Here is a 12,489-nt window from a genome sequence, read left to right on the forward strand (position 1 = left end):
GGAGTTTTTGAAGCAGAGTTGCATGGTTAGTACGTCGTATCATGGAGACCGGTGAAGTGAGCTGTATACTCAAGAAGGTCATAGTGGAGCCTGGGGCCCAGGAGAAGGGAGATAACGCAGAGATCTCTGATTTAAGGGTAGGGGATAATGAAATCCCTATCATGGCGGATTTGGAATGATTCAGTTTATACATAGAGACTGCGCTTTAATTTTTCAAGTTACATTTCCACCATTTTTTGTTGGTCTAAGTATGCTGCCACCCAGTGCTGGTCCTTGCCCTTTATGCTTTTTATACGGGGGGTCCCCCTTAAAACACTGAAGCATGAAGGCCCCCATTTGCACTAAACTGGAAGCAGTGTAGTGGCCTGGCTCCTGCCCATCATCCAGGATAATGTGGTCCTCGTTCTCCTCCCTCCATCCACAAACAACACCAGGGATCCCAGAAAGGTTTAAAGCATGCTCTTCTTGCTCCTCCTCATCCACCCCGGCACCATCCTCCTCTGACTCCTCTTCAGACTCCTGTTGTTTACTTGTCTCAGATGGAGTAGTACCCCCTGGGAATTCATCTCTATTGTGACTTCCTTATCTTCCTGCTCCTGCTCCTCCATGGCTTGATCAATGACATGACGCAATTCATGCTCCAGAAAGAAGGCGGAAGGTACAATGTCACTGATGGTGCCCTGGCCGCGACTGACCAGTTTGGTGATCTCATCAAATGGCCGCTGAAGTCTGCATGCATCGCGCATGAGCAGCCACTGGCGTGGTGAAAAAAACCCAAGCTCCCCAGAACCTGTCCTGCCACAGAGTTCGTACAGGTAGTCATTAACTGCACATTTCTGCTGGAGCAGCCTATCAAGCATATACAAGGTTGAGTTCCATCGCACCGGGCAGTCACAAATAAGACGTCTGACGGGCAGGTTGTGTCGCCGCTGAATGTCAGCAAGGCGAGCCATGGCTGTGTAAGATCTTTTGAAATGGCCCGAGATTTTCCTGGCCTGCCGCAAGACGTCCTGGACCCCAGGGTATTTGGCAACGAATCACTGCACGACCAAGTTCAGGACATGTGCCATGCATGGCACATGTGTAATTTTTCCCTGTTTCAGCACGCTCAGCATATTGGCACCGTTGTCGCACACCACTTTACCAACTGTCAAATTGAGCGGTGTCAGCCACTGATCTGCCTGTGAACACAAAGCTTAAAGGAGTGCAGGACCAGTGTGGCTCTTGGCTTCTACACACAACAGATGTAGCACAGCAAGGCAACGTCTCACATGGCATGTGGAATAGGTTCTGGGGATCTTGGGCGGCTCAGCGGAAGTGACGGTAGCACCAGAAAAGGAGGAGTCAGCCGAGGAGGAGAGGGAGGATGGAGTAGGAGGAGGAGAAGAAGAGGCAGGCCTGCATGCAATCCGTGGCGGTAAAACTAAATCTACACAGGTTACATGCTTGACAGCTGTCAGAAGGTTCACCCAGTGGGCAGTAAAAGTTATATACTGTACCTTCCCTGCCTGTGTTTGCTAGACCACGTGTCTGTGGTCAGATTTATCTTGGCACCGACACTGTGTGCCAGAGATACATTCATTTGCCGCTGAACATGGCCATATAGCTCTGGAATGCCCTTCTGTGAGAAATATTTTCTTCCTGGGACCTTCCATTGTGGTGTTCCAATGGCCACAAATTTCCAAAAGGCCTCCGAGTCCACCAGTTGATATGGCAATAGTTGGTGGGCTATCAGTTACGACAAGCCAGCAGTCAACCGTTGGGCAAGAGGGTTATCCGGCATCATCATTTTTTTACGCTCCAACATTTGGGCCACAGAAGCCTGCCTTTTTCCAGAACAACGTGAGGACGGCATGATGGAAGGTGGAGTGGAGGACAATTGTGAGGAGAGAGGAGAAGGAGAAGAGGCTGGACGGTGAGAGCCTGGAGTGTGGCTTTGTGGGTTCTGACGGCATTGCTCCCACTGGGCTCGGTGATGGGAGTCCAGGTCCCTTCTTAAGGTGGTTGTCCCTAGGTGAGTGTTGGGCTTACCGCGACTTATGCGTTGACTGCAAAGGCTGCAGATGGCAACACTATTGTGAGCAGCGGACACATTAAAAAAACTCACACGCCGGAGCCATGTGGCGGCGTCCTGGGAGCGCCAGATGTGACTGTACATGGTTGATGGCTCGCTCCTGATACATTAGCAGTCTGCTTTGTCCTTCCTGTGCAATGTAAGTTCCGCCTGCTTCTCCTCCCTATCTGCTGGTCCATCTCTCCCTCTGAACTCCACTCCTCTTCCTCTCTTGTGGGCGCCAACGTGACAACCATAGACACGTCATCATTGATGTCACCTTCCACACCACTAATATTCGAGATCTAGGAGTAGGCAGCAACAGCGGGGACCAACCTCCTTTGGCTGATCTGGGTACTGTCACCAGACTGCTGGGTGGCGGCTGTTGCTACCTCCTCTTCCTGATCCGATGCCAAGAATGGCTGCGCATCGCAAATGTCTTGTGATTTATTGGAAAATAATTCCAGTGATTCAAGCTTAGGGTATATGGTGGTGGTGGTGTTGGTGGTGGTGTCTTTGGGGGTGCACACAGCAGAGAGTGAAGAGGGTGCAGATAGAGAGGATGAGGAGGGTGCAGAAGAGGAAGGCTGAATGAGCCACTCAACCAAGTCTGGTGCGTCCTTTGACATAATCGAACACACCTTCTGAAACTTCACACTTTGGCTCCGGCCTACTGCTCCTGTCCTACCCCTACCACCCCTGTGTAAGGGCCTGTCTCTTCCTCTCTCTGTCATTTTTTAAATAACCCTGTGACAAAAGTCTCTAGAGAAGCGCAGTATATGTGAAAGAAGGTATATAACACCCTGCTTCAATCTGTGGTTTTGGGGGGCCACTGGTCTATCACACCAGTTCTACAAAAAGTTTGCCAGTAATGTTGTCACTGTGTGTAGCACAGTTAACGCAGCAAAAGAGGCAACATTTTTGCATGACAAAAATACACTTATAAAAGTATACTGTTAGATAACACCCCACTTCAATCTGTGGTATTGGGGGGGCACTGGTCTATCACACCAGTTATACAAAAAATTGGCCAGTAAGTTTGGCACTGTGTGTAGCAGAGTTAATGCAACAAAAGAGGCAATATTTTTGCAGGACACAAATACACTTATAAAAGTATATTGTTAGATAACACCCCGCTTTAATCTGCCATTTGGGGGGGGGGGGGGGGGGCGACTGATCTATCACACCAGTTATAATACTTTTTTAAAACTGCTTTTGTCACTCTTTGTAGTTGTAGTATCGCTGCAGAAACGCTCACCACACCAGTCACAATGCTGCACAGTACACAATACAAATCCACTATAATATGCTTTCTATATTAGAAAGTATATTATAAGTGTATTACACCCCTATATAGTGCACTGCACACCAAAGAGAAGTACACCGATGCCAAATACCAGTCCTTGAAAGGACTTTTGTGGACCTATAACAGAGCGATCTGTGTCACTGACAATCTGTCCCTGCTGCACACAGCAAACCTCTCCCTACACTGACAAAAAGCAGAATGTAAAATGGCAGCCAGCTCAGGTCTATTTATAAGGTAGGGGGTATGTCCATGTGCTGAAATTTCTCAATTGGCTGTCCCGTTCCACCTGATGGATGTGTCATGGGTCAAAGTTCTCCCCAATGTAAACTAATGTGGCCACTGTGAACAACGCCATATGTTCGAAAGATCGGCGAACTGCGAACAAGCAAAGTTCGCAGCAAACCGACCGCCGGTCGAACCGCAAGGCCATCTCTATTCATTTAGGTACCACATAAGCATTGCGCGGAACCAGCGTTGTATTATACTGTTTGGGCAAATCAACCATCTGTGGCATCTATCCACAGAAGGCGGTACTGCTTTTGTCTCCTTTTTTCTTTCTTTTTTTTTTTTTCACAATAGAAAATTTTATTCCAAATTAAGTTACAGGTAAAGAAACCAAACAGTACGTGAGAACAGGATAGTGACTGTAACCAAGTCATAAACATTTTGGTATGTGAAAGCCCGAGGGCAAGCAAAAATACAACTTGGAGAAAACAGTTATTGCAGTACATGTAATAAGACATTGTGTTTACTACAAAAGAAAAAAAGATTTGTTCCAAAGACTGCAACCAAAGTAACCAAGATTGAGGCTCCTCTACTATGGAAGAGCAACAATCTATCCATATCAGCCAGGAGAGTCTGGCCAACATTGTGCTATAGAAATATACCATTCAGGTAATTGGATAACAAGTTTTTGTATTCTACAGAGAGAGTAAACAATTGCCAGGGCCCCCACAGGTTGTGAAATTATTATTTTCCTTCCTAATAGCCTAATAGAGCCATTCATTCATTGTAGGAATACTTTTAGAATTCCAATGTAAAGGTATGAGTGATTTAGCTGCATTGAGAAGGTGTCGGGTAAGAGATTTCTTGTACTTTCTGTATGGAAGTTTATTAATATGCAACAGACAACATGCAGCATCTAACTCAATGCGGGTTTCTGTGATGAATGTAATCCAACGTATAACCTCTTTCCAGAATTTTTGTATGCCCTGACAAGACCACTATAGATGAAGAAACGTGCCTCTGGCAGAGTTACATCTCCAACATAAATCAGAATTCTGGGAAGACCAGGATTTAATTTTCACAGGGGTTATATACCATTGGGTTCTTATCTTATAGGAGGTTTCCTGTAAACGGTGCTCAGAGAGCATTTATGTGAAAAGGTACAAGCTTTTTCCCATTGGTAGTTTGAAAATGAGCATCCTAGGTCACGTTCCCACAATTGTTTATATCTGTCTGTGAAGTCAGCAGGTACACCAATAATCCAACTGTAGGATTGAGATGTGGCCCCTTCGATTGACGTTTGGGTGAGGCAGGTTTTTTCAAAACTGGTTAATGGTCTCACAAGCATTTGTTTTTGCTTGTTATTAAGAATGAAATCATGAAGACTTCCGGTTCCGGCGCCGTATGGTGAGGGAGTGAGACGCAGCGGCTCCGACTCACCCTGCATAAAAGATCCTTACACCCCACTCGCCGAGTACCGCCAGCGGCTCCTTACTGCCCGGTGAGTCTCCCCGCACTGTCAGGCAGCGATGGACCGCTTTGTTGTTCACGGAGCCTCCGGGAATCCCGCGCTGCTGCAGCAGGATGTCTCCCCTCAGGCAGTCCCTCCAGGCAATATGGCGGCCGCGTCATCCGCGGACGGCGCGTCGCTGACCCTCGCCTCCCCTGCATACAACTCGGTGGCTGACCCCCAATACCAACTGATGGCACAGGCAGTGGCTGCTATTCTCTCGCCCACCATCACTGAGGTGGTGGAGCGGGCGGTCACAGCAGGGATCTCCCAGCTGCGCAAGGAACTGGGAGAACATGCCTCAAGGATTACTGCGATGGAAACTAGAGTGTCTGATTTGGAGGATGAAATGCAAGCCTCCTTCACTAATGAAGCTAAATCATCACAAACACAGCAATAGCTGCTGGAAAAGATTGATGACCTTGAAAATCGATCCAGAAGAAACAACTTGAGACTTATAGGCTTGCCTGAATCTTTTAACGCAGGTCTCCTTCCTGATGTGTGCTCAGTGCGCATCCCACAAGCCCTTGGTATAACCAAACCGTGTACCGTTGAGAGGGCTCACCGCCTGGGAGCACCGTCAAATGATTGCAAAACCCCCCGTCCAGTTATAATCCGCTACCTGAACTATGCTGATAGACTGGCCATCCTAAAGTCTTTTAAAAATGCAAAATCGCTTGTCCTGGACGGCAGTAAACTGCTTCTTTTCGCGGATTATTCCCAGGAAGTGGCCCGCAGGCGCAAGGCCTTTCAGCCCGCCTGCAACGCCCTGTTTCAGAAGGGTCTCAAATTTACCCTAGCTTATCCAGCAACTCTTCGATTCACGGATCAGTTTGGCGAGCCTAAAGCATTCACCCATCCAGAGGAAGCCTCGGATTATATTCAAACCCACCTCCATTTATCCATGGACACACACCCCCCTGCCGGACCCTCTGTCTCTTCTTCTCACAGGGACCTCCGCAGTCCACGCAAGGAATCGCCTAAGCGGGGGTCGCTTCTCCGCATCAGCATCTTACAGGGACAAGCTCAGATGAAGCTGGCACCTGCACCTCCTGTACAGTACTTCCTCCCTGGGCCGTTCCTGATCTACTGGCCCGGACTACGATTAACCAGCTTTGTAGACGGACGTAACTATCTTTATTAATATTGCTTCCTAAAATCCATAGGGGGGCGTGGCTTTCGGCATAGGAGATGGCTGCTCTGTAAGCTTGCTCCGTGAGCCACCCCGGGACACACGCCGCAACTAGACAGCACACCGACTTGCTGACGAGCGGGACCGCTGCCCGAACACCCGCTGCCTGCAACAAGATGACACGCAGGAAGAAGGAGAAGGAGACCGGACAAGTTAATAAATTGTCCGGCTTCTTCATCTCACAGGCCCACGGACTCCGCCAAAATGGCGCTGGCGGGACGGACCTGGCACACAGCTCCAGGCAGGGAGAAGGGCTGATTGCAAAGCTGCCTCAGCTTAAGCTGCCACCTCAGCAGCGCAAGATTGTCGGAAATCCCGACAGTGGCCAATCTTCAGGATCGCCCTCGCCACCCTCACCGTCATCGAGGAGCCCGGCCAAGAATAGGCAAAGGAGGGACTCGCCATCAAGACTATTGGGAGACACAGGTATGGAAATATCTTCACAACAAATAGCCCCAGTGCAGTTCCTATTGCCTAGCAGTGACTCCTCAGGAGCATCTATCCAGGGAGGGAATCCCATATCAGAAGCATCCATGAGGGACATGTTATTCTCCCTCAGAGCCTCCATGCAGGCTGATATGCAACAGCACACTAACCGCATAACTGCAGAGATCTCTGCTCTGGGGTCCAGGATTGATCAAGTGGAACACTCTGTTCATACCCACGCTGATACCATTAACTCTGTGATAGACAAGTTAAACTCTCATACAGAAGAAATTTCATGGCTAAAGAATAAAGTAGCAGACCTGGAGGATCGCTCCAGGCGAAACAATATCAAGCTAAGGGGTATACCAGAATCAATCTCTCCTGACCAATTACAACAACATGTTTCCTCTCTCTTCAAGCTGTTGGTTCCATCCCTATCTGATGCGGAGCTTCTTATTGATAGGATTCACCGATTGCCCAAGCCTGCCTTCCTGGAAGGGAATGTTCCCAGGGATGTACTGCTTAGAGTCCATTTTTTCACTGCCAAGGATCAGATTATGATGGCTTCAAGACAACTCGGAGCACTGCCAGAACCGTACAGCAACATTCAGCTCCTACCGGATCTCTCTAAACACACGCTTCAGTCAAGACGTAACTTGTCCACCATCACCAAAGCCCTGCGTAACCATCAAATACACCATAAATGGCGTTACCCAGCGACGCTTCTGGTGACGCAAGGGGGCTCTACGACAGTTGTCAGGACATTGGATGAAGGGTTCTCCCTGCTCAGGAGATGGAAAATCTTCCCCGGCACCCAGGCTGCGACTACGGATTCTCCACCCCTACGCACACTGGACAACTAATGGAATGTGGCTTCTCGCAAGAGGTCTTCTCGGCCCTCTTCTGCTCACCACAGCCCCAGTCGCAATTGACCAACGTATGTGTCCCCGGCCTCTGAAAGACGCTCTTTCAACTGGCCCTCTTCAAGTATGTTTGCGAGTCATCTCGCTCTCGGGCTGCCGAGACGGCCCTTTTTTTAGGCCTTTTTTTGGCTCTTGTTTTGTTTTTCTTTTCTGTTTTTCGTTCAAGATTCTCAACCTTTCTATACACCAACGCAGTCTTTTCCATAGGTGACATCAGTTATAAATCGTTCCCTAGCCTGAGACATGACCATTAAGCTACTTTCACTAAATGCCAACGGCTTGAACCACCCGGCTAAGAGGAGATCCCTTTGGAAGGAGGCCCTGACTCGCAGGACGGACATACTATTGGTTCAGGAAACTCATTTTCAAGCGGATTCCTCACCGAACTGTAGTCACAAGAGTTACCCTCATACCTTTTTTGCGTCCTGTGCCGAAAAGAAGAGAGGTGTGATGCTGGCCTTTCGGGATACACTGACGGTGCGTATACATAAGGCAGTCCTTGACCCCGAGGGCAGGTTTATCATGGTGACTTGCGATGTTAATGACCTGCCACTTACTTTGGTGAACCTGTACGCTCCGAACTCACATCAAGTGCGCTTCCTGCACAGGATCCTCAAACAGGTTTCAAATCTTCTTTATGGCCATCTTTTAATTTGTGGGGACTTTAACGCTGTTGTCGACCCCGGGTTGGACTCTTCCGCGTCCCCCCGGAGCCGACAGCAGTCTTTGGCACGGGTGATACACGAGGAAAAGTTATTTGATGTATGGAGATGTCACCACTCTACGGAGCGGGACTACTCCTTTTTCTCCTCTAGACATTGCTCTTACTCCCGTATAGATATGTTCCTTGTTGATTTATTCTTGTTGGACAAAGCTTCCTCCTCTGCTGTTGGCGACTTGACATGGTCTGACCATGCGCCAGTGGAACTAACAATAGAGGACGCGGCAAAATGCAATAGCTCTTACGTCTGGCGGTGTGATGCTCACTTGTTGCAGGATGCGAAACACCAAGCCCATGTTTCCCAGCAACTGCAGGAATTTCTCCAATTTAATGAAGCCTCTGTCTCCGACCCGTGGGTGCTGTGGCGTGCACTAAAGGCCTTCGTGAGAGGGGTGTGCATCCAGCAGCAGGCGCGGTTTCGGAGACAGAGGAAGGATAAAATTTCCTTGCTGACACAAAAAATCCATAATCTGGACGTCGCCAATAAAGCAAACCCTACTAACATAAGGTCGCAAGCCATTGTTAAACTAAGACAGGACCTTCGCCTTATGCTTCTAGAACTCTCCAACAAACACTTCCATTATCTCAAACAAAAGTATTATTGTCAAGCCAACAAAGCAGGTAAATTCCTGGCGTCACAGGTTAGGCGTAAGCAAGCGAAGGCTCGTATTCCCTTTCTATTCCGCCCCGAGACAGCATCTAAAATCACCCACCCACAAGCCATTGCGGACGAATTTGCGGCGTATTACAGTGCCCTATATAATCTCAAGGATAATCCATCTGAGATTCAACCATCTGAAGAGGACATTAATAACTTCCTCCATAAGGTATCTTTGCCCTCCCTATCTGAACACCAACTAAGTACACTAAACTCTCCGATTACGAGCGTGGAGGTCCGATCTAGTATTACTTCCCTGCCGAAAGGCAAATCGCCTGGCCCTGATGGATTCTCCAATGAATTTTACCAATTGTTTGCCCAACATCTCAGCCCCACTATGACAGCTGTTTTCAACAAAGCTATGTCAGTTTCCTCACTCCCACCAGACATTTTGAGTGCCCACATAGTCACTCTCCCCAAACCCGGTAAGGATCCCACTACACCCGCTAATTTCCGCCCAATATCCCTGCTAAACTCAGACGCAAAAATTTACGCCCGTATTTTGTCCAAACGCATAGAATCCATCTTACCCACACTCATACACAGAGATCAAATGGGATTCACCCCTGGAAGGCAGACGTCGGACGCCACCCGGAGAATCCTAGGCATAATGCACCAAGCACAGTCCCTTAAGATCCCGTCCGTGTTGCTTACCCTGGATGCCGAAAAGGCATTTGACAGGGTCCATTGGGGTTATATGGAGGCTACTTTGCAAAAGTTCGGCTTTGAGGGCCCCATCCTGTCAGCTATCTTAGCCCTTTATTCCTCCCCATCGGCACAGGTATACACCTCGGGCATACTGTCTAAAAAATTCCACATTTCCAATGGAAATAGGCAAGGGTGTCCTCTGTCCCCCACGATTTTTAACTTAGTAATAGAGCCACTAGCAGAAACCATCAGATCTAACCCTCTCATTATGGGATTCCATTTACCGACATATCATCACAAAATCAACCTGTTTGCTGATGACATAATCATGATGCTCACTTACCCCGAGAGATCCCTACTAGCGGCTTACAATACTCTTCAAACGTATAGCAGAGTTTCATTCTACAAACTCAACGCATCTAAATCCACTATTCTCAACATGGGAGTTCCAGCTCGAATTCAATCTAGCATTCAGCAGACCATCCCTATCCCCTGGTCCTCTTTAAGTATTCACTACTTAGGCATTGATCTCCCATCCAACCCTCTTAAACTTCTGTCTGTCAACGTCCATAGACTGCTAACCAAACTATCGACTGACATTTCCCATATACGCATTCCCTTCTTCTCCTGGAGTGGTAGAGTAGCAGCCTATAAAATGTTTATACTCCCCCAGATCTTGTATCTCTTCAGAGCACTTCCAATCCACTTCCCGGCAACACATCTCCAAAAATTCTCCAGACAGATGTCATCCTTTATATGGGATGGTAAAAGGCCTCGTTGTGCTTCTTCACTTTTAGTTAGGAAAAAACAATTCGGTGGAGCCGCAGTTCCAGACATCACTACTTACTATAGGGCTACACTACTGGCCCAGCTAAAACAGTGGATGATCACCAAAGAATCGCCCATGTGGGTGGATCTGGAGAGAGATGTGACACCGACAGGGGATCTGCGAACTATGCTCTGGGGCGATAGGTGGATGGAGTGGCGACTTGCTCCCTTGCCGCCTACTATACAGGCGGCGCTGCGGGTATAGCGTCTATCTCCGATTTCACCGAGCACGAGAGACATCTCCGCCACCGCCTCCATGCCCCTGACGGTGCTTACGCATCATCTTCCTGATCTCCCGGTGCACTTATTTACTAGATGGGGGGTGACCTCTATTAATTCCTTTTATGACAACGGATTGCTTATCCCAATCGCAGAGATAACAAAAAGGTATGGCCTTCCAGGATACATGTTCTACCATCTCCTAAGGGTACATAATTTCCTACGGGCTCACCCGTTACGGCCTATCCTGGTGGATGGTGGCATATGGGACCTACTCACACTTGATGCCCCAAACAATCCCAAGATATCGCAGTATTATGACGTATTGCTAGACAATGCCAAATTTTATAAAACTTCCTCCATGTTTAAATGGGACAGGGAAATTGGTACAGCATTTTCTATCTCACAGTGGCGTTCGGCCCTCACTAACGTATATAAACACTCGCACTGCGCAAATCACTGGGAGATGACCCAAAAAATCCTGAACAGGTGGTACTATACCCCCTATCGCCTTGCAGGCTTTTCTCAATCTTACTCACAACTTTGCTGGAGGGAATGTTCCCAGGTGGGGACTCTGCTACACATCCTGTGGGCCTGCCCTACACTGACGAGCTACTGGAATAGGGTATTTACTTATATATCCACGCATACGGGGTGCATATTGAAGCCATCGCCGGAACTATCCCTTTTACATATAGGAATAGACCGTCTACCGGTTTTATATAGGCCTTGGGTTACTCACGTTTTACTGGCTGCAAGGACGATCATCCTTCGCAAGTGGAAAACGGCTGAGGCCCCTAATTTAGAAGAGCTGGTTCAACTCCTGAAATTGAACTACCACTTTGAAAAGGCATTAGCGATCAACAGATTGCAACTGCAATCTTTTGATGCTCACTGGATTTTTTGGGCTGAGACAATACCGTGATTTGCAGTAATATTTTTCTTTCTTTCTCTGTATCGGGTACAATGTTACTAGCTGTTGGCCAAAGCCATGTTATTTGAATGTAATGAATGCCCACATTTGAGATGTTACTGTACAATGGTTATCTGTTGAGAATCATCTGTTCTTCTTTTTTTCTGTTATGTTCAAAATCTTGAATAAAAATTATTTGCAAAAAAAAAAAAAAATATTGCTTCCTGTTCTCTTGATGTGCCTTACAGGGATTTATGTTTTTTGTGCCGCACAATTCTTCGGTTCTTTCGTATTGTTAGTGTTTTTTTTTTTCTTTTTTTTACTTCTCTCTGCACTGCATTATGTCATCACAATGTTTATGCCTGCCCTTTTGGGGTTATTTTTGTGCGGCCTTGCCAAGGTGTCTGGCTCCCTAATCACATCTCAACTTGGGACTGGCGATTTGCCTACTAATGCTCACTGGGTTTCTTATGCTGCATAATAACCCGGAGTCTTGAGCGAGTGGAACCGGCCACCACCTGGTAATGCTGTCGGAGGTTTGGTTCCATGCGGAAAAAAGAGAAGTCTCCAATTACTATGTTATATTTTGTTTATATGTTTATTTCCATTTTGCTTTCGCCCCTCCATATTCTAGGTTTTCTGGAATGTGGACGATGTGACATGTACCCTTGTCTCTTTATCCCCCTTCATGCCGTCCCTAGGTCTCCCCCCTATTCCCCCATTTGCATCCTCCGAGTACATGACTACAGACATGCCCTAATTGCGATTCTCGACAGGCTTATCATCCACCTCCTTAAGCCCCCTTGACTTAAACATAGTAACATGGAATGTGAAGGGTCTCCGATCCCCCCATAAACGGATGGCGGT

This window comes from Pelophylax lessonae, assembly GCF_965119305.1.
Source record: "Pelophylax lessonae genome assembly, chromosome: 6".
Classification (NCBI taxonomy): domain Eukaryota; kingdom Metazoa; phylum Chordata; class Amphibia; order Anura; family Ranidae; genus Pelophylax; species Pelophylax lessonae.